This window comes from Mustela erminea, chromosome 16 (assembly GCF_009829155.1).
Source record: "Mustela erminea isolate mMusErm1 chromosome 16, mMusErm1.Pri, whole genome shotgun sequence".
Lineage (NCBI taxonomy): Eukaryota > Metazoa > Chordata > Mammalia > Carnivora > Mustelidae > Mustela > Mustela erminea.
In genome coordinates this window covers 70907634-70928163 of record NC_045629.1, presented here as the reverse complement: position 1 = coordinate 70928163, position 20530 = coordinate 70907634, and the positions used below count along the sequence as shown (strand labels likewise).

The window sequence follows — 20530 nt, the reverse complement described above, 5'->3', positions numbered from 1 at the left end:
AGACAGCCCAGACATCTGTATTTTTTTTTTAAGATTTTTTTATTTATTTGACAGAGAGAGATCACATTAAGTAGGCAGAGAGACAGGCAGAGGGAGAGGGAGAAGCAGGCTCCCCCCTGAGCAGAGAGCCCCATGTGGGGCTCAATCCCAGGACCCTGAGATCATGACCTGAGCCAAAGGCAGAGGCTTAACCCCCTGAGCTACGCAGGTGCCCCCGGGCATCTGTATTTTTAAAAAAGTTCCCAGATGATCCCAGTTGCGGTGAGGTTGAGAAACATCCATCTTGTCTGTCTTCCTCATTCTCAGAAAAGGAAAATGAAAGTCAGAGAGGCATAAAGTTTGCTTTAAAACGTATTTGCAAAATATGCATGTTTCTACCCCTTTCACATTCTCTCTCCCATCAAGACTAAATATGCAGGGGAAAAGGTAAGCAGGAAACCCAAAAACTGCACTGGGAGGGTTTTAAGCCATCGTTGGCAGAAGGACCAGCTGGCAGTTTCTAGCGGAAGCAGGCTCTCTTGAGTTCACAGCTGAATAGATGGCCTGTGGGTCCTCCGGTTCCCAGAGACATCCTCCAGCTGTAGTGGCTGGTTGCAATGCTACCTTCACTTGAGGAAGAACTTCATCTACTTGTTTTATTTAACTCCAGTATTTTCCAGGCTTTGAACGTCAGACATAATCTGCACTATCCAGGGCACGGATCAGGACGCACTTTGGAAAGATGTGGAGATGTCTATTCTTATGGAGAAAATAAAACTCAATCCATCATCAGAGTGTTGTTAGTAGGGAAGGAAATAGAGCCAAATCCCCTTTGAACAATGTGATGGCCCAGTGATATGTGATGGCAGAGACAGTGAGTGACGTTCATAGTAGGGGTGGAAACAGCAGCCCAGGGTGGTGCTGGGCCCACTTGTGAGAGGTAGTAGAGGAATCACGCCTTCTGGGTCCACATCCCAGCTTCACCAACTACGCATGAGGCAGACTTGGGCAAATGCTCACTCCTGCAAATAAAGATCATAAAAACCCAACCCCACAAAGTCACTCTTCTTTTTTTTTTCTTTTTAATTTTATTTATTTACTTGACAGAGACAGAGAGATCACAAGTAGTCAGAGAGGCAGGCAGAGAGAGAGGAAGAAGCAGGCTCCCCGCTGAGCAGAGAGCCAGATGCAGGGCTCGAACCCAGGACCCTGAGATCATGACCTGAGCCGAAGGCAGAAGCTCTAACCCACTGAGCCACCCAGGCACCCCACAAAGTCACTCTTTTTCCAAACATTTCACAATACTCCTAAGAAAGTGAAAGAGCGTGGCTGGCCCATAGGAGTAACATCCTATTGTTGTGTGTCCCCAAACTACCAGGCGCTTGGTACGTCTTCTCTCATTTCTTTTCCTAGTGACTTACGTGTGAGGTTGACAAAAATCGAGAATCAGAGAGATTAAGGAACTTCCCCCAGAACCACATAGGTAGAAAGAACAGGACTTGGGGCACCTGGGTGGCTCAGTCAGTTAAGCGTCTGCCTTCAGCTTAGGTCATGATCTCAGGGTCCTGGGATCAAGCCCCACATCGGGCTCCTTGCTCAGAGGGAGCCTGCTTCCCCCTCTCCCACTGCCCTGCTTGTGTTCCCTCTCTTATGTCTCTCTCTGTGTCAAATAAATAAATAAATAAAATATTAAAAAAAAAAAAGAGAGCAGAGCTAGAATTTAAAGCCAGTGTTCTTTTAACTGTAGATGAACACGCTTACCTGTATGCCTTGTATTGTTTTATGGTTTTGCTTGCATTTAGAAAGTGGGTTTCAGTATTATTGAGTGGTCTGGACTTGATAAAATCCAATCCAGAAATAGATTGATTCTGCTCCCACACTGTCCTCAGACACATCCTCTGGATCTTCATTCCCATCCTTGGCAACGTTTCAGGGAGATCACATGGCTTTTCTAACCTCTTCCTCGTTACTTGTAGTTATGCTTGATATTAAAAAAAAATCACAATTTAATCTAGCTCAGCTCAGTACTTTTTCCTACCCCATGGCTTCCCAGCCCCCGTCGTGCTGTCAGCGCTCCTCCCAACTCCCCTCAGGTCAGACTCCGCCGCAAAGTGGGAGGGGGTGTGCTCTTTTCATCCTACTTGCTCATTTGCTTCTCTTTTTGTCATTTGCTCTTTCTCCCCTCCTCCCACACACCCCTCGCTGCTTCTGCTCTCCCCAGGATGTGCTCAAGGAGAAAAATGAGAAATTAAAATCTAAAAGTGGTTTCCATGATCCGTGTTATCCTATCTGACATCTGCGCCCTCTTGTCTGGCAGACGCCCAGATGCAGGCATCGCTTCTCTTGGGAGTGATGGTGGGTTCTTTGGCAGCACGGCTAGGTCGGAGGAATCACTAGGAAGACTCAACAGAGTCAGCATATAGTAGTACTCTTAGCGATGATTTATGATAGTGGAAGTATACAGAACAAGATCGGCAAAGCGAAAAGACACATGGAGCTAAGACAGGCAAACTGGGGGTGAGTTTCCAAAGGTCCTTGCCGGTGGGCTCACACAGGACATGCTTAATTCTCCAGCACGGGGTTGTGACAACGAGCTCACTGGACACCATGTGCCCAGAGTTTGTACTGGGGGCTGATCCGTAGGTCCCTCTCCCTGGTACATACCAAAGTTCCAGACTCCCAGAAGGAAAGCGGGTGTTTGGCATCAACCGTGCTATTTACACAATCAGTGTAGGCCTCGAGAGCCAGACTGTCATCCCTCCTGGGAATGGCGGGGATGCTCTGCGTTCCTGGACACCAGCCAATGCCAGACAGGGCCAACTTGACAAGCTGCGCTTTTGTCAGAAGATGTTTGGGTCTGCCGCGCCCATTTCTCATCTCTTCCCAGGTGCTTTCACGCTGTGGCCCCTCTCTCATCACCTCTCAGGATATGCTACAGCTCTATCTCTCAAGCAGCTGCCAGCAGCAGGAGACCAGCCTCTTCCTGCTGGGAAGGAGCTGCCCAGGCAGCCTGTCTCTTAGCCATGGACACACATGACATCTATGCCTATGAACTCAGAAGTTCTAGGCCTTTCTTGCTGCAGCATCGAGCTCTGTGGGCAGCTCCCACAACACCCCCCAATAAGGTGAGCCAGGCACCTTATTCTGTCCTGCCCAACTCTTGGTAGGAGTCCTCCCAAGAATTTCTCCATTACTCTGGTCCCTCGTTGATCTTGAGGACTACCAAGTTCCCTCTCTTGGCTTGAGAGGAGAGACCCCACCTCCCCTACACTGGCAACAGTGTTCTGCAAAGAAATCTCTTCTGGAGGAATCTTTAGGCTACTCTTATCCAGAGAGTAGAGCTGGCGAAAGGCTAAAAGGCTCCGGAAGGTATCTGGCCCCTTCTCAGCTTCTCTGTTGATGCACCCAGCACCAATTTCTAGCATTTGTGGTCTTTGCTCTTATTGTTCCAGGCTTTGGGTTTCTGTCAACATTCTGAGAAATGGAAGTCCCAGTTATTATCATGTCCCTTGGCTCCTATTTCTGTATTCTCCATTCCATCCCCACTTGCACGGCTCTGGTTCAGGCTTGATCACCTCCCGGCTTACCTGGACACGTCTAGACGTTCCATTTCTCCCACTTACATTCAGTCTTCCATGCCGTTTCCAGAGTTATCTTTCTTTTCTTTTCTTTTCTTTTAAATATTTTGTTTATTTATTTGACAGAGATCACAAGTAGGCAGAGAGTCAGGCGGAGAGAGAGGAGAAAGCAGGCTCCCCGTGGAGCAGAGAGCCCGATGTGGGCCTTGATCCCAGGACCCTAGGATCATGACCTGAGCCGAAGGCAGAGGCTTTAAACCACTGAGCCACCCAGGTGCCCCCAGAGTGATCTTTCTAATATGATTTGATCTCATCCTTTGCCTGCGTATTCTTTGCTGGCTGTCCGGAGCCCACTGCCTGTCCACACCGCTCAGCATGGTACCCATAATCCCTCCTGTGCCATTCTAGGTCCTCACGTGCCGTTCTAGGTCCACTTCCAGCCATTCCAAAACACCTTGATTCCTGGGTGTGGAGCCCTTCTGCACCTTTGCTCAAGCTCTGCCCTTTGCATGTCTGCATGGGGAGCTTCTGCTCACTCCTCAGTGGCCCCAGAGAGAATGCTTTGTCCCCTTCATGGTGCTTTCTGAGCAATTTGGGCTCTTCAGCTCCACCATTTACTAGCTGTTTGACCTCAGACAGAAATACTTAACCACTCTGTGCCTCAGCTTTCTCACTGGTACAATGAGAAAGACGATATCACCTACCTCGCTGGGGAGTTTGGAGGACTACATTTAAATAAATTAATACCATAAAGCTTTGAGAACTATGTTGGCATTGGTCATACTCTACAACACTTGTTATACAAATAAATGCCTCAACTTCACATGTTTCCGAAGACCCGCATCCCCCTCTTCGAGCTTTGTGAGGGCAAGGAGTCTTCCTTATCTGTTTTTGCCCGTCCAGGGTAAGCATACCTAGAAGGTGTTCATATTACGGTTGGGTTGAAACATTATGGATTTAAGGATATGATGTCTGAGATTTTCCTTAAAAATAATAGAGGAGACAGGGAAGTGAATGGAGGAAGGACTAGAATAAGATCGGATAATGGTTGAAAGTGGTTGATAAATTCATTGGGCTCTTTTATTTTTACACATGATAAAAATTTTCCATGTTACAAAGTTAATTAGCAAACAGGAGGACAACAGTCTGTTAAAGGAATCAGCGAATCGAAGATACTATTCTGCATTCCCTCAATTCCTCTATTTCTGTATTTCCTTTTTAAAACCTCGCGTCCAGCTCTGGTTTGGGAAGGAAGGAAGAAGGCGGGAGGACAGGGTAGTCAGGAATCGTTGGTTTCCTGTGTAAGCAATGCCCTTTTTCTCCTTCTTGGAGCCCCAAATGGCACGGCCGCATACGTTTGGAAATTTTCTTTCTTTATGCAATAGGTTGCTATCTTGCTTGAAATGAGAGAGCTGTCATTCCTGAGTCACTTATGGAACTTGCGGTGGGAATTTGTGGGTTTTTCCTTTGTTCCTATTTGCTCAGAGTTCCCAGCTGTCTGGGAGACCCTAGTCTGACAACTGATAAAGTCATTTCAAAAGCCATCTATTTCCTGATAGGCATTTTTTTTTTCTTTTATTTTCCTTTTCTTGCTGTCTGCTGAAGATGTGTCCTCTGGAAGGGGCAGTTGGGTCAGGCTGTAATCTGTCCCCAGTGTTGGCAGTGGGCTGACAGGTCTGGCTGCAGGAGATCCTGGGGTACTTACTACCATCCATCAAACACGGGAAAGGACCACTTCACATGTCCAAATGGGGCAGGATGTTGTCAAATTCCTCTGCGGCTGTGTGAGGAAGGGCTTTCTTTGCTCACTTGGAGGATAATTATGAACTACCACACACCCATAGAAGGAGTGTTTAGCGCGGAGAGAGGTGAATTCCTGCAGCCCTTACAAGCCCAGAACTGCTCTAAATGCTCTGCATTCTTTCTCGCATTTCTTCCTCACGGCTGTCAGGTAGGCAGAGCTCATCCCCAAACTGCACCTGAGGACTGCAACCCAGAGAAACGCAGTAACTTTCCTTTCTTCCAAATCAGGAATCTGGGCTTAGAACCGGCCGGGTCTGATGTCTATGCTTGAGTCCTTTCTGTGGTGACACTCACTGCTTTCCACAGATCTCTAACAGCCAAGGGGAGCACAAGGGCTCTCTCCAGCACCGCGCGACAAGGGAGGAAGGCAGAGCATATGGGGCTGTGTGTCTCCCAGCTTGATTCAACCACACCAGCTTTATTTTAATGACTTCTTTTTACATAGCAATAATTGCTAATATTTGGTGTGTAGCTGTAAGTGCCAGGCACTGCAATTAGCTGTTTATGTGCATAGTGTCATTTAGAGCTTGTGACAGCTCTAGCAAAGGGATGCAATCACAGTCCCTTATTTATTCACAAGGAAACTGAGGCACACGGAAGACGAGAAACTTGCCAAAGGCCACACAGCTCGTCTGGCCAGGAATTACCACTGTGCAGTCTAAATTGAGAGCTCAGAGCACCTGATCCCTCATTTAATTTAGAGGAAGAGTCGTTTCCAGTATCCCTGCTGCCTGCCTCAGCAGACTTTCTCTTCTCTCACTCGTGCCATCCTTCCTCCCATTTCTTCTGTACCAAGCAGGCTCTGAGAGGAAGAAATTGAGCTGAATAAAACAAAGCTCTTACCTGAGGAGGATCTCAGGGTTTGGAAGAGAGAATCACAGATGGAAAGCAGAATGCAAAAGGAGGGCCAGACTACCCAGGCCCCGAGGAGAAAGAACACTTCACGTTCTGGCAGACAAGGTGTTAAAGACGTCCTGAGACCACCCCTGCGGGCAGGTCTGAGATCTGCCCACTGAGCTTCTAATTCTCAGTTGAGTAGCAGCTCCCTGAGTTCTCAGGGGGACTATGACAGAGCACACGGCAGGAGCTGTGGGCCACTCCTACTCACCCATTCCACTGCTCATTCCCTGTTTTGGATTTTCGCTGGGTTTGTGCAGAAGCGGCTGCATTTTCTCCCGATCTTTTTAATGACGTGGTCCTCAGAATGCTGGTGGGTACTTGTGTCTCCCATTCATCTGCATAAATGCCACTACCTGTCACCCCATGTTTTTCAGTTTAGGGCAGTTGTGCGGCTAACGGAGGCTTGTGTCCTTGTGTAAATGACTTGTTTTGTTTTGTTTTAAATTAGAGCTTCCAGATATTTCTTCTCTCTGCCTCTCCCTCTCGCATCTTCTCTGTCTTCAATGCCCACGTATGCACCTAGATATCTTTCCCAACAAGAGAAAACTTCTTAGCAATAATGAAGGTAGCCAGGATCACTGAGCTCTCCCAATCCCAATCTGTAACTTGCTTAGGAAGCACTCCCCTCTTGCACCGTGACCACATCAGCTGCTTACTTAAGCACCAGAGGGTAGCTGTCACCCCCCCCAACCAAACACACACCCCGCTCTCCAGGCAGATGGAGTCCTCCAGGAGGAGAAGCCCCCAGGGGATTCCCAAGCTCTGGGCAGGAGTCTGAGAGCAGCCCCCCCAGGACTCTGTTTTGCAGCCTTGGATTTGCTTTGCCGTATTAGCCACCTGCCCTCAGCACTATCCATGCCTTCCGGTCTCGTCCTCTGCAAGTGTCACGACTTCTCACTTGGCACTGCAAGAGCAGTCCCCTCTCTACAGTAAGAGGGTCTGGAGGACTTTTGCTGACCTGAGCCTGAGGTCACGGAGGAATTTGCTGATCCCGGAGCCACCGGCCTGGGGCTCTATATCCACCTCGCTGTCAGGACTGGCCTCGCTCCTACGTCTTTGCCCCCAGACCCAACCCCTGGCTCAGCCCTTGTCAAGCCCTCCTCAGCCCTCTGGGTGTCCCTGGACACCTTGCACACCAGAAGGATAGCCACTCTGCTCTCCATGACACCTCCTTTCTTGGAGAAGAAACAAATTAGTTTTGTCTTCCCAAATCTAAGTCTTCCTGAGAGAGACATGGCAAAGTCAGAATGAACCCTCACTCTCTCTCCCTCTGTTAATAGAAGACCAGACCTATGGGAGAGCTGGGTTCTGTCTCAGTCTTCCTTCACCCAGCTGCTGGCCCTGCTCCCAGTCACTAGGTGGGCCAACGCCTTCTCTGAAATGGGCAGTGCATCTAAGGAAGGTGGGGCAGGGCATCTTTTAGATGGTGTTAAACTTTTGTTGGTCCTGGGCGGACTCCCATGGAGGCCTGTTGTACTGAAAATAGCTCTGGCTTGTTTGCTTCCCAACAGTCTCCTGTTTTCAGCCAGACAGCAAGTATCTGGTTACCAAAGGCAGTCACTGAAGGCAGCCAGCTCGTCTTCCAGAGTAGAACAAGGGGAACAGAAACTTATCTTGCAGCATCAAAGACTCGGGCTTTGTTTATTGAGATAATAAGCTGCTCTGGGCAGGGACTGAGTCATCTGTTTACCAGACTTTCTCCTCTGAATCCAGAATAGTGCCTGCGCTTAGGGTATGCCCAGGAAATGTCTTTTGAATGGGCTAATGTATAAACATCTGATGCTTCCAGTGTTGTTAGTTTTAATAAACACTATCTAGTGGCATCCCGCGATGATGAGCTAAAAGAACCTGACAGTGTTCTTAGGTAGCTACCTTGCTCCCCATCTTATTTATAAGGAGTCTGCAAAGAGGAAAGTAACTTGCTCAAGGGAACAAAGCTTGCAAATGGCAGAGGCAGGATCTGAACTCAGGTCTGTTCATTTCCACACCTGGGAGAATTTGGTGCATCACCGACATCCTGCAAATAGCTGTGGAAGCACGGAAGTCACGCTTACTCTGCCTGGTAGACTGAGAACACGCTTCACGGAGAATATACTATGTGGTCTGTGAGCTGAGTATTGAGATGGTTCTGACATGTGGGGAAGGACAGGGGAGCATTCAATTCAGTGCTGCCCTTGTGTGTGGTGGCTGTGTGCAGGGAACAGGTTCCAAGTCAGGCAGGTAAGAGGCTGGGGAGTGATGCACTCAGGGAGGTTAGCTAGAGTCAGAGTATAGATGAGGCAGGATTCTGTCCAACTTGGACAGCTTCCAGAGAATCCCATAATAAGTTGGCTACATGACTATAACATGCATGTACCTTTGCAGAATTTGGCAGTGGAGAAAATCTTCTGGGGAACAGTTTCACCAGAAGGCAGAACTCTCTCCTTTGTCACTTGGCCAGCCGATGTGTGACCTCTAGCAGTGTACACTCCAGAAGATAGTATTAGTTAAATTCCCTTAAGAAATTTATTCAAGCAATCAGAGCCTTGAGGTCTTTAGTCTTCCTGCTTATAAAAGTTCTGCCTTTGAAGTCCTCATGGTTTCTGGCAGTTGAGTGGTCTGTGTAAGCTAATGTCCCTTTCCTCAACTCTGCAGTAGAGGACGCCACAAAAGAACCCTTAGGGATGTGCGGTCACAAACTTGAGATGTCTAGCACCAGATTCGCATTTATGCATGCTGGTCAATAGCGAGACAATGGCCATGTTGCAGGTACTGTCCCCTGTGCCTACTGCCTTGTCATCCAAATAGATCTGTGTGGCTCTTTGGGATTCTCGGCCTCCGCTGCCCATCTTCAAACCAGCTGGCCAGAGTAGGAGGCGGATCTCTTGCTATGAAATAGAGCTTTACTTTTCCAGAACATGTATCCCTAATGCATTAAAGGTAGCTTAGAAATCCTCTAAGCCTGGGGGTGCGTGGGGGCACCCGAGTGGCTCAGTTAGTTAAGCATCCGACTCTTGATTTTGGCTCAGGTCATGAGCTCAGGGGCTTGAGATGGAGACCCACATCGGGCTCCACCTCGGTGCAGAGTCTGCTTGTCCTTCTCCCTCTGCTCTTCCTCCCCCCTCAAGAGAGAGCCGCTTGTGTGCGTGGGCTCTCTCTCTCTTTTTCTCTCTCTCTCTTAAATAGATAGATAGACAAAATCTTTTTAAGAATCCTCTAAGCCCAACCCCCACTTCACAGAAGAAACTAACTGAGGCTCCAGCGGTAAAGTGACTTGCTCAGGGTCACACAGTAGCCCTGCCTTGTCTTATGCGGTCACCACTCACTTCACGCACCCATGAAGCACGTGACCTGAGGCCCGTCTGCCGGCAGCGTGCTGCCGATGTAAATCCACAGAGGATTTCATTGACTCGGTGTGAACATAAATATCTCATTGATATCTTTTATATTGACTACATGTGGAAATGAAAATAATTTGGATACATTGGGTTAAAGCCAATGTATCATCAAAACCAGTATCACCTGTTTCTGTTTTGCTATGTTTGTGTGGCTACTATAAAATATAAAATAACATATGTGGCTTGCATCGTGTTTCCACTGGACAGCTTTCCTCTAAAGCTTGGAGGGGAACACAGGCCTCCTGACTTTGATGCTAACCCGCAGCAGGGCGGGACTTACTGGCAGGATCAGGGAGAAGCCAGAGGCAAGGACACTGGTCAGGAGGAGGTGGCAGCCGGCTTGCCCCTGTAGGGGCTGGGGATGCTCACAGCTAGTCATGAGAATGAGCTATCACCATGCTGGCTGTCCCTCACATGCCTCCCTCCCCGCTCCCTTTCTAGTGTTCCCTGTCTGGAAGCCTGCTCTGTCTTTCTGTGCCACTCCAGGTGTCTGAGATATGAGGCAGCCCAGGCTCCTTCATTGATCTGTTTCTGCTGCTTTCCGACCTGGTTCGATCTGTGGCTTTTCCTTCATGCCCTCTCAGCAGCTCTGCAACTGCCTTAAACAACCATTCGCTCTTCTTCCCCACAGAGCGCTCTTAGGAATTACCTCAAAACAAGGCTGTACATGGAAAAAAAAAAAAAAAAAAGAAAGAAAGAAAGAAAAGAAAAAAAAAGTAGCATGAGCACTTACTGAAGGAAAGAGAGCCTGCTTTTCACTCCCTTCCCTGCACTGTCTTAACCCTGGTTGGCCAAATCTGCGTTCTGCAAAAATGGAGAGGATCTTGTGGAATGAAAGTTCCGGCTGGTCACAGAAAACAGTTTTGAGTATTGGATGTTGCTTATTAAGCAGTCTGTCCCATTGCGGGCTCCAGGTCCTTTCTGTAGCTCTTCTAGGGTTAGCTTCTACAAATACTTCATTCATTCTTTCGTTCATTCAGCAAGGGTTGAGCATCACAGTCTGTGCTGGGCTCTGGAGATAACAGTGCTCACAGCAGACACAGTCTTAGAGCAAATAGAGGAAAACGATGAACTGATGGGAGTGGACTGGTGCCCATCAGGCCGCACAGACACCGTAGCCTCAGCCGGTAGCTCACCACCTGAGCAGGATGGAGCTGCTGGTAGAAACGTGACCCCGCAGAACCTGAGTCCTGTGCCACTTTGGACACTGAATAACTATTTCTGAGTTCCACTCAGAATTTAGAGATGTGTTGCTTAGACGCAACTCCCTCTGTCCCTTCCTTTCTGATATCCCACACAAAAACCCAGTCGGTCCTCCTGGACTAAGGTCACTTCCTCTGGATTCATCACTGTAAAGGCACATACTTCTCCACATTGCCATATTTCACAGAATGTCCCCACCCCCTCTTCTGTGGGATGCTGCTCACTCAGTCACTCTGTGACCCCCTGTAAAAGAGGCAGCCCCTCTCCTTCACCTCTGCGCAGTATCTGAGGATTAGCTTGAATCTAACCCCATGGAAGGCTGAGCCTTCCTCCTTCCCAGATGCTGCTCACAGATCATTGTGCTTTTTTCCTTTAAACCTCTTTTTAAATTACAAGGTATGTTGTATAGTTTAAAAGATGCAGAAAATATATGTACAATTTAAATAATTACTATATAGTGAACACATAGGACATACCATACAGGCCAAGAATGACATGGTTCCCTGAACCCAAGAAGACCTCTGTCCCCCTGCTCGGTCATGGACCCCCATCTTCCTCTATGGACAGAGCCCAGTATTCTGACATTTGATGTGATCCTGTCCCTTGCTTTTTTTTTTTTTTTTTTTAATCATTTTACCGCTTTAATATATATTCTAAAAGAATATAGATTAATTGGGTCTTTTTTGAGCTCTACCTAAGTGAAATCATATTGTATCGTTTGTCGTCTGGCTCACTACCCTGTTTGTGAGGGTCATTCACGTTATTACCTGTTTCTGGAGTTTATTCATTGTATTTTACTTGATTTATTTACTTTTATTTATTTCTTCATTTTTATTTTTCATTCATTGTTGCTCATTTTTATTACTATTTAGAATGACAATTACTTTTCTACGGTCTTGAAAATCCGCCCTCCTCCTTTGACCCCAGTGATCTTGGGTTGCTTGTCCCTTAGTCTTCAAACACACGGCAGGCACTATCCTCATCCTGAATGACTCTGCACACACTTTTATTTTATTTATTTATTTAAGATTTTTATTTATTCATTTGAGAGAGAGTGCACAGCAACTTGGGGGAAGGGAGGAGGGAGAGGGAGAAGCAGACACTCCACTGAACAGGAAGCCCGATCTGGGGCTGGATCCCAGGACCCTGAGATTGTGATCTGAGCCAAAGGCAAATGCTTAACCAACTGAGTCAGCTGAGGGCCCCTACAAATTCTTTTGTTATGAAAATTTTCAAGCATATACAAATTCCGGAGACCAGTTTAATAAAATCCCTTACACCCAGTACCCAACTCTACCAGATATCCATTTACAACCAAACCTATGATACCTGTATCCTCATGCAGCCCTCTCCCCAATTATTTTCAGAAAAACCCCAATTATATTATCTTATTCATAATATTTTTCAATATTTTCCTTTAAGGTAAAAGATTCTTTTTAAAAATAAAATTCTGGGGTGCCTGGGTGGCTCAGTGGGTTAAGCCTCTGCCTTCGGCTTGGGTCATGATCTTGGGGTTCTGGGATCGAGCCCCACATTGGGCTCTCTCTGCAGCGGGGAGCCTGCTCCTCTCTTTCTCTCTGCCTGCCTCTCTGCCTCCTTGTGATCTCTCCTCTGTCAAATAGAAAAATAAAATCTTTTTTAAAAAAAAATAAATAAAATCCTGTATCGTTATTATATATAGACTAAAACCAAAGGAATTTTCTTTATGTTAAAAAAACAAGCTGATGTTCAATTTTTATTATCTTTTTAAAAAAATATTTTATCGATTTATTTAACAGAGAGAGACAGAGAGATCACAAGTAGGCAGAGAGGCAGGCAGAGGAGAGGGGGAAGCAGGCTCCCCGCTGAGCAGAAAGCCCAATGTGGGGCTCGATCCCCAGGACCCTGAGATCATGACCTGAGCTGAAGGCAGAGGTTTAACCCATTGAGCCACCCAGGTGCCCCCAAATTTTTATTATCTTTAAAAAGTTTTTAAGGGGCTCCTGGGTGGCTCAGTTTTTGCCTTACTTTTTCTTCTTTTTTTAATTTAAATTAAATTATTTAACATATAATGTATTATTAGTTTCAGAGGCAGAGTTCAGTGATTCATCAGTCTTAAATAACGCCCGGAGCTCATCGCCCAAGTATCCCATTCCCCCACCCTCTCAGTTTGTTTCCTATGATTAAGAGTCTCCTAAGGTTTATCTCCCTCTCTGATTTCGTCTTGTTTTAATTTTCCCCTCTCTTCCCCTATGTCCTCTGTTTTGCAAAATAACTCAAGCAGAGAAAGACAATTATCATATGATCTCACTCATATGTGGAATTTAAGAAACAATTTTTTTCTTAAAAAAAAAATATGAAAGAGCGGTGCCTGGGTGGCTCAGTCAGTTAAGTATCTGCCTTCAGCTCAGGTCATGATCCCAGGGTCGACATCAGGCTCCCTGCTCAGCCCAGAGCCCGCTTCTCCCTCTCCCTCTGCCTGCCACTCTCCCTGCTTGTTCTCTCTCTCTCTCCGTCAAATAAATGAATAAAATCTTAAAAAAAAATCTATTATTTGTGCATCCCCTCCTTTTTCCTAAGAGAAATGGTGATATGCCACACAGGCTTTTCCCCATTTGCTTTCTTTACCTAATAATATATCACTTCAATAATATACACATGGGATTACACAGCGTGCAACCTTATGGGATTGTTTTTTCTCACTTACACATGTCTCTGGAGATAGATCCAGATTCTTATTTATGTCAAGAGTGGGTTCGTTCTTATTGCTGAATAGGATTCCACAATATGGATGTACCACAGCTTGTTCAGCCATTCAGCTGTTCATGGACATCTGGGTCATTTCTAGGTTTGGGCTATTACAAATAAAGCTGCTATATGTGTGTGTGTGCAGGTTTCTGCATGAACAGCAGTCATCATTCTCTGGGATAAATGCCCCCAAATGTAATTGTTGGATTGTATGGGAGTTGTGTGTTTGGTTTCTAAAGAAAGTTTCTGACTGTTTCCCAGAGGAATTGTACCTTTTTACATTTTCACCAGGAGTATATTAATGATTCGGTTTGACTGCATCCTGCCCAGAAATTGGTGTGGTCACACATTTTATTTTAGACATTCTCATAGGTGTGTGGTAACCTTTCCTCATGGTTTTAATTTGCATTTCCTTGATGGCTGATGATGTTTGAATATCTTTTGCATGCTTTTTTTTTTTTTTGTCAATTCTATGTATTTGGTGAACTATCTTTTTATGTCTTTTATTTTATTTATTTATATTTATTTTATTATTTTTTGACTACTGATTTTGAGAGCGCTTTATAGATTTGAGATACTACTCCTTTGTCAGATGTGTGGCTTGCAAAAAATTCTGCCACTGCGTAGCTTGTCTTTCTATCTTCTTGAAGGGTCCTTCACAGAGAAAAAAATTTCAAAGTTTGATCAAATTTTATTTACCAATTTTCTTTTTATTTACCAGTTTTCCTTTTTTTAAAAAAGATTTTATTTATTTATTTGACAGACAGAGATCACAAGTAGGCAGAGACGCAGGCAGAGAGAGGTGGAAGCAGGGTCCCCGTGGAGCAGAGAACCTGATGTGGGGCTCGATCCCAGAACCCTGAGATCATGACCTGAGCCGAAGGCAGAGGCTTTAGCACACTGAGCCACCCAGGAACCCCATTCAATTTTCCTTTTCTTTATCTGGCTCTTGATCCTGAAGATTTCCTCTATTTCCTTTTCTGTCAGTTTTGTAGTTTCTAGCCAGCCTGCCTTCTTCCCTCCCACCTTTCAGAGCATTCACATGTTTATTTTGCATCTACTGTAGGGGGCGCTCAATTGCGCACTTCCTTTGACCCCACAGTTCATGATGAGAATCCTGGCATCATTTGAACAGGTTCTTTGCCTAGAGATAAAATGCAATTTCGCTCTTTCTCTCTCATTGCTTTCAAGATCTTTTCTGTGTCTTTAGCTTTTGGCCGATATACTGTACTGTCTCTTGTGGATTTGGGATGGGCCAGGCTATTTAGTAAAGAGTTCGTTCAGCTCCTTAAATCTGTAGGCTTCTGTCTTTGGGGGAAGTTCGGGAAGTTTTTCAGACACACCTTTTCTGTGTGTGATGCTGATGACAGAAATGTGAGGTCTTTTATGATGGTCCCACAGGTCCCTGAGGTTCTGTTCCTTTTTTTGTTTTGTTTTCTCTCTGTTCAGATTCAGTGATTTCTATTTTTCTATCTTCAAATCCACTGGGTCTTTGTCTCCCTGCCCTGCACTTCCCTGTTGAACCCATCCAATGAGGTTTTTAAATTCTAGCTATTGTGTTTTTTCAGTTTTAAAATTCCCATTTGGTTCTTATTTCTAACTTCTGCTTATTTGTGGAGACTTTATGTTTTGTTGTTGAGACTCTGTTTCCCCATTTGTCTCACGTTTGTGGTTCTCATTGCAGCCTCTCTATGAGGACTGCTTTAAAATCTTTTGTCAGGTTATTCCAATATTTCTGTCATCTTGGTATTGGCATCTGTTAATCATCTTTTTCATTCCATTGGAGATTTTCCTAGTTCTTGGGATGATGTGGGATTTGCAATTGAAACCTGGACATTTTTTATATTATGCTGTGAGACTCTGGACCTTATTCCAACCATCTGGTTCATGTACTCCCTCGGATACCATTCTGGCAAAGGAAAGGCAAGGGTACTGTCCTGTGACTGCCACTGGGGGTAGAAGTCCAAATTCTGCACTTGGCCCAAGGCAGAATGCAATGCTTAATTTTATCTGTGGACAGGGATGGACTATTGGGTATCCAGATTAAGCATTATTTCTGGGTGTGACTATAAGTGTGTTTCTGGATGATATTAGCCTTTGAATCAGTGGACTTAGTAAAGTAGATGACCCTCCCCAATGTGGGTGGTCATCAGGTCATTATTCAATCTGTTGAGGGCCTGAATAGCAAAAGGCAGAGGCAGGAGGCATTGGTCTTTTTTCCGTGCCTCACTGTATGAGCTGGGGCACATCATCTCTTATCATTTTATTTTCTTGTGCCCTCAGATTGAGATTTGCAGCATTGGCTCTCCTGGTTCTTAGGCCTTCAGACTCAGACTGAATTACACTTCTGGCTTTCCTGGCTCTCCAGTCTACAGATGGTAGACTGCAGGACTTTCCATAACGGCATAGCCAGTTCCTCATAATAAATTGATATAGATAGAGAGATAGATAGATAGATAGATAGATACAGATACAAATACAGATACATATTTAGAAACACAAATATCTCCCATCGGTTCTATTTCTCTGGAGAACCCTGACTAACCCATGGGCTTCTTGTGACTTTTGGGTGGGTTGTAAGCTAGGTCTACCTTTTGGTTTTAGCCAGAAACAATATGTTATGGACACATATAATTAGACATTTCGATGTCTAACGGTTTCTATTGGAAAAAAAATTACTGGTGAGTCAAAGGTCTTGGTTCCTATCATATGTTGAGATTAGAAGGGACATCTGCAATTAGACACCTCACAGAACAACCACACATTCTTTCCAATTCTTCCCATTCTCCAAGAGAACTGTCCATCTTGGTTAAATTAGTGGATTTTGTCAACACTAAAGAAAAAGACTTTAGGGGGCACCTGGGTGGCTCAGTGGGTTAAAGCCTCTGCCCTCGGCTCAGGTCATGATCCCAGGGTCCTGGGATCGTGCCCCATGATGGGCTCTCTGCTCAGCAGGGAGCCTGCATCCTCCTCTCTCTGCCTGCTTCTCTGCCTACTTGTGATCTCTGTCAGATAAATAAATAAATAAATAACCTTAGGCATGTTAATAGGTAAGGAATCACTGGCCATGCTGTCTGATTTCCATTTCCAAATACCCTTGCCCACTTGAAGGCAGAGACAAATTCTTCTGGCCCAAACTGGGCAGAGCCAAGTGAGCCCATGGGAATATTTACTTTGGCAACCTAGAGAGAATAGAGGTAAAGTAACTTTTCTAGGATTCAAGAAATGATGATTCCGTCCATCATTCTTCTCTCACTTCTTTCCTTACTACTACATACACAATATATCCAAATTTGAGATTTTTTTTTTTAATAGAAATGGTAGTATCCTCTGGCTAGTCCACACATACCTGTGTTACTACATATAGCTTTTAATAGTACTGTTTACAAGGGTGCCTGGGTGGCTCAGTTGGTTAAGCATCCGCATTTGGTTCGGGTCATGATCCCAAAGTCTTGGGGTTGAGCCCTGCATCAGGCTCCTTGCTCAGGGGGGTGTCTGTTTCTTCCTTTCCCTCCTTCCCTCCCCTCCCCTTGGGCTCTTTCTTTCTCTCTCCAATAAATAAAGAAAATCTTTTTAAAAAAGTAATACTCTTTAGGGGTGTAGTCAAAGTTATTCCTAATAACTACTGGTTTGTTGTTTCTTTAAAAATAAAATTGATTTAGAAAGAAACTAGACAAGTAAGCTCAGGGCTATGTTTCAAAGACTTAGGAAAAAAGCCAAAAAGGGTGACAGCTGGCATCTTCTCCTCCACTTTCAGCACTAAACTCATCGCCTCACCTTTAAGGTTGAATAAAGCCTTCTTCTGCCTACTCAGGTGACAGCCAGGTGGGAATCAACCCTTCCTTCCTATGTGGGTCTTCCTGGGATAGGGGCTTATTTTAACAGTTAGGATATGGAGAAAATATTGTTGTTGTCCTTGTTGCCTCCCTTCTTGCTCTTGTTTTGTGACTTTTTTTAATCAGAAATTTAGAGTAGAGAGAGAGAGAGCTTCAAAAACATGCTCACTCACAATAAGTTACTAAACCTCATCCTAAGGAGGATAGGTTTACTTAATCCCAGGAGATATGCTCAGAGCCACTGGGGTGCGTTGTCTGGGGGCAAGTCCATTTTAGCCCAGCTGCTTTCCTGCTGGAGCAGGATCTATGTCCTCTAGAGGTGGTGCCTTGTCTAATTTAGTTGTCTAATTTAGGTGCCTTGTCTAGTTCTAGAAGCTCAGAGCAAGGGCATGAGTGCTAAGAACAATGGTATCCTTCCTGCAATGAAGAAGGGAAAGGAAAGAAGAATGCTAAGACAGTTAGTCACCAGAGAGGGCCACTGTGGGGGAAGAACCAGATGTTCTTTTAATTAGTACTAATTTTTCAGATGTATATGATGTAAATATCACCTATTAATAGTTCTCAAGTTGGGGGAAGGGGGGTGTGGTACACATATGCAATGAAGAAGTATTGAGTCGTAGTGAAAAGTGCACTTGAGCCAAGATGAGGAGCTGCCCAGGTGACTGGAGTGGGTGGCAACAACATCCAGAGACACCATGATCAGAACTGGATACTTTTCAGACCTGCTTCATTCAGCAAAATGAATGTTCATTCAAGAACACAACTATAGACAGCCCTTATGTTGATCTAACTTATAGTAACATTGTGAATCTTCTGACATAAGGGCTGTTGATTGTTAATGAAGGTTTATCAACCTCTTCATACACATGCAAAACACTTGTGCCAATACAAGTGAGTTAATTATACGCACTGACAAAGTAGGTCTTCTAGAGGCCACATTTTATATTAACATTGAATTTTAATAGTTACTGGAGTCTCTGGTTAAATTCCAGCTGTTCCTATTCCTTAAAGTTTCACATTAGCTGATGTTTGGCAAAATATAAAATTGCTATTGGAGTTGAAAGAAAAATTTGATTTTTTTTCTATTTGTTTCTGAAAGCATGTTAGACATGTTACCTGTATTACGCGAATCGGTGTCAGGCAAAAAGGTGGATTTAGAGATCATGAAAATCTTTTCACTTTAAATTCTGTTTTTGTTTCAAATAAGGCCAATGTTCTCTTCCAAATGGAGCTATCCCCCACAGACTTAACAGAACATGTCAGGAACAGTTCTCTCCACAAAAGCAACATCCTATCTTAATTCTCCTATTATGAAGAATAAAGGAGGGGGCCAAATCTTTTTATTTTTATTTTTTATTTTTTATTTTTTATAAACATATATTTTTATCCCCAGGGGTACAGGTCTGTGAATCACCAGGTTTACACACTTCACAGCACTCACCAAAGCACATACCCTCCCCAATGTCCATAATTCCACCCCCTTCTCCCAAACCCCCTCCCCCCAGCAACCCTCAGTTTGTTTTGTGAGATTAAGAGTCACTTATGGTTTGTCTCCCTCCCAATCCCATCTTGTTTCATTGATTCTTCTCCTACCCACTTAAGCCCCCATGTTGCATCACCACTTAGGGGGCCAAATCTTGAACAAACTTAATGTCCATACTCTACGCAGACATGAATATTATTCTGGGTTTCATCATCTGTTTCTTCAAATCATGACATTGCTATAATCAATTCCAGAGTTGAAATAGAAGAACAAAATTCTACTCATAATTACACATTATCTTTTCTTCTTTTTGTAAGAACTTGAAGAATTGGGATACTAGAAAATCTCTATTTATTAATTTTAAGAATTACTCTTTTTTTTTTTTTAGAAAACATTCTGGAGCTGCTCTGTGGAAGAAATATTTCTATGCAGTCAGAAAGATACGGATTCAAATCTCAGCTCTGCTACTTCCTGGCCAATACAGGGGCTACACTTTAAAGTTTTTCTGGACTTCAGTTTCTTCATAGTCTTTATTTGCAAACAAGGCTAAAAAAATTTTTTTAGGAACCTATGCATCTACTTCATGCTGCCCCCATGTGTCTAAGAAAAGAGTGGTGTGCTCACATTAAAATAATCCAGAGAGGTGAAAAATTACTAGGCTTTGTTAGTTTCCTTCTTGCTTGTTTTCCTGCAGGTGATTCTTATTATGCAACCAGGTTAGAGAAACACAGAAATGGATTATAAACTCTGTAAGGGCAGCAAAGGAGTTTTGCTTGTGCCATTTGTGATTGCATTGTTTGTGTTGAGAAGAGTATCCAGCTGACAGTAGTGCTCAAGTGATATTTTTTTGAGCAGATAAATTAATAAATGAATGTATAATTGACTTTATTAAAGAAGCAATATAATCAACCCTCAAGTCAGATCCTGCTGTACTAATTATAGTTACCATCAAGTGAGTCTTAACAATATTCCTGGAGTGGATCTTAAGAACTCCTAATGGAATCCCACTGAGTTTAAAATAAAATCTGAGCTTTTTTACCATAGCATCTAAGGTACTGGACAATCTGGCCCCTTCCTACCTTTCCACCCTCATTTCCTGAACATTCTTCTTGTTTAGTCACATGGCTCTATTTACTCCTTGAACCCATCAAGCTAGTTCTCACCTCAGGACCTTTGCTCTTATTGTTCCTTGCATATGGATTACTCTTTCCCAGACCTTCATGTGCCTGATGCTTTCTCGTTATCAGAGTATCATCCCACACACATATCACCTCCTCAGACTCAATTTCCATGGTTACCTTGTCTATTGTACCTCCACCCTGCTGTCACTCTCTGTCCTATTACCTTATTTTGGTGTCCTCAGAGTAGTTCTTACTATCAGGGACTTCCTTTTTATTTATATGTTAATACATGCTGATTTGATATTTTATGGTTCCTCAAACCCCACTAAAACTGAAGCACCATTAGGACAAAAATCTAATCCTTTAATTTTTTTTTTTTTCATGCAAAATGTTCAGCACCAGAATGATGGCCAACACCAACAAAAACTTACTAAATATTTGATGAATGCATAAAATAATTTGTAAAAGCCTAATCTGTTATTTGTTTACCTGTTTACCTCTGGAAAGCCATATATGTCCAGTA

The 20530-nt window shown here is 44.3% G+C and overlaps 1 long non-coding RNA gene across 2 annotated transcripts in view; it reads left to right on the top strand.

Moving 5' to 3' along the window:
* Positions 1 to 337: 337 nt before the first annotated feature.
* Positions 338 to 20530, top strand: part of LOC116575436 — a 51598-nt gene continuing 31405 nt past the window's right edge. For both annotated transcript variants that reach the window (XR_004279777.1, XR_004279776.1), the window contains exons 1-2: positions 338 to 426; positions 5163 to 5341. This is a non-coding gene — a long non-coding RNA (uncharacterized LOC116575436). The remainder of the gene's footprint in view (positions 427 to 5162; positions 5342 to 20530) is intronic.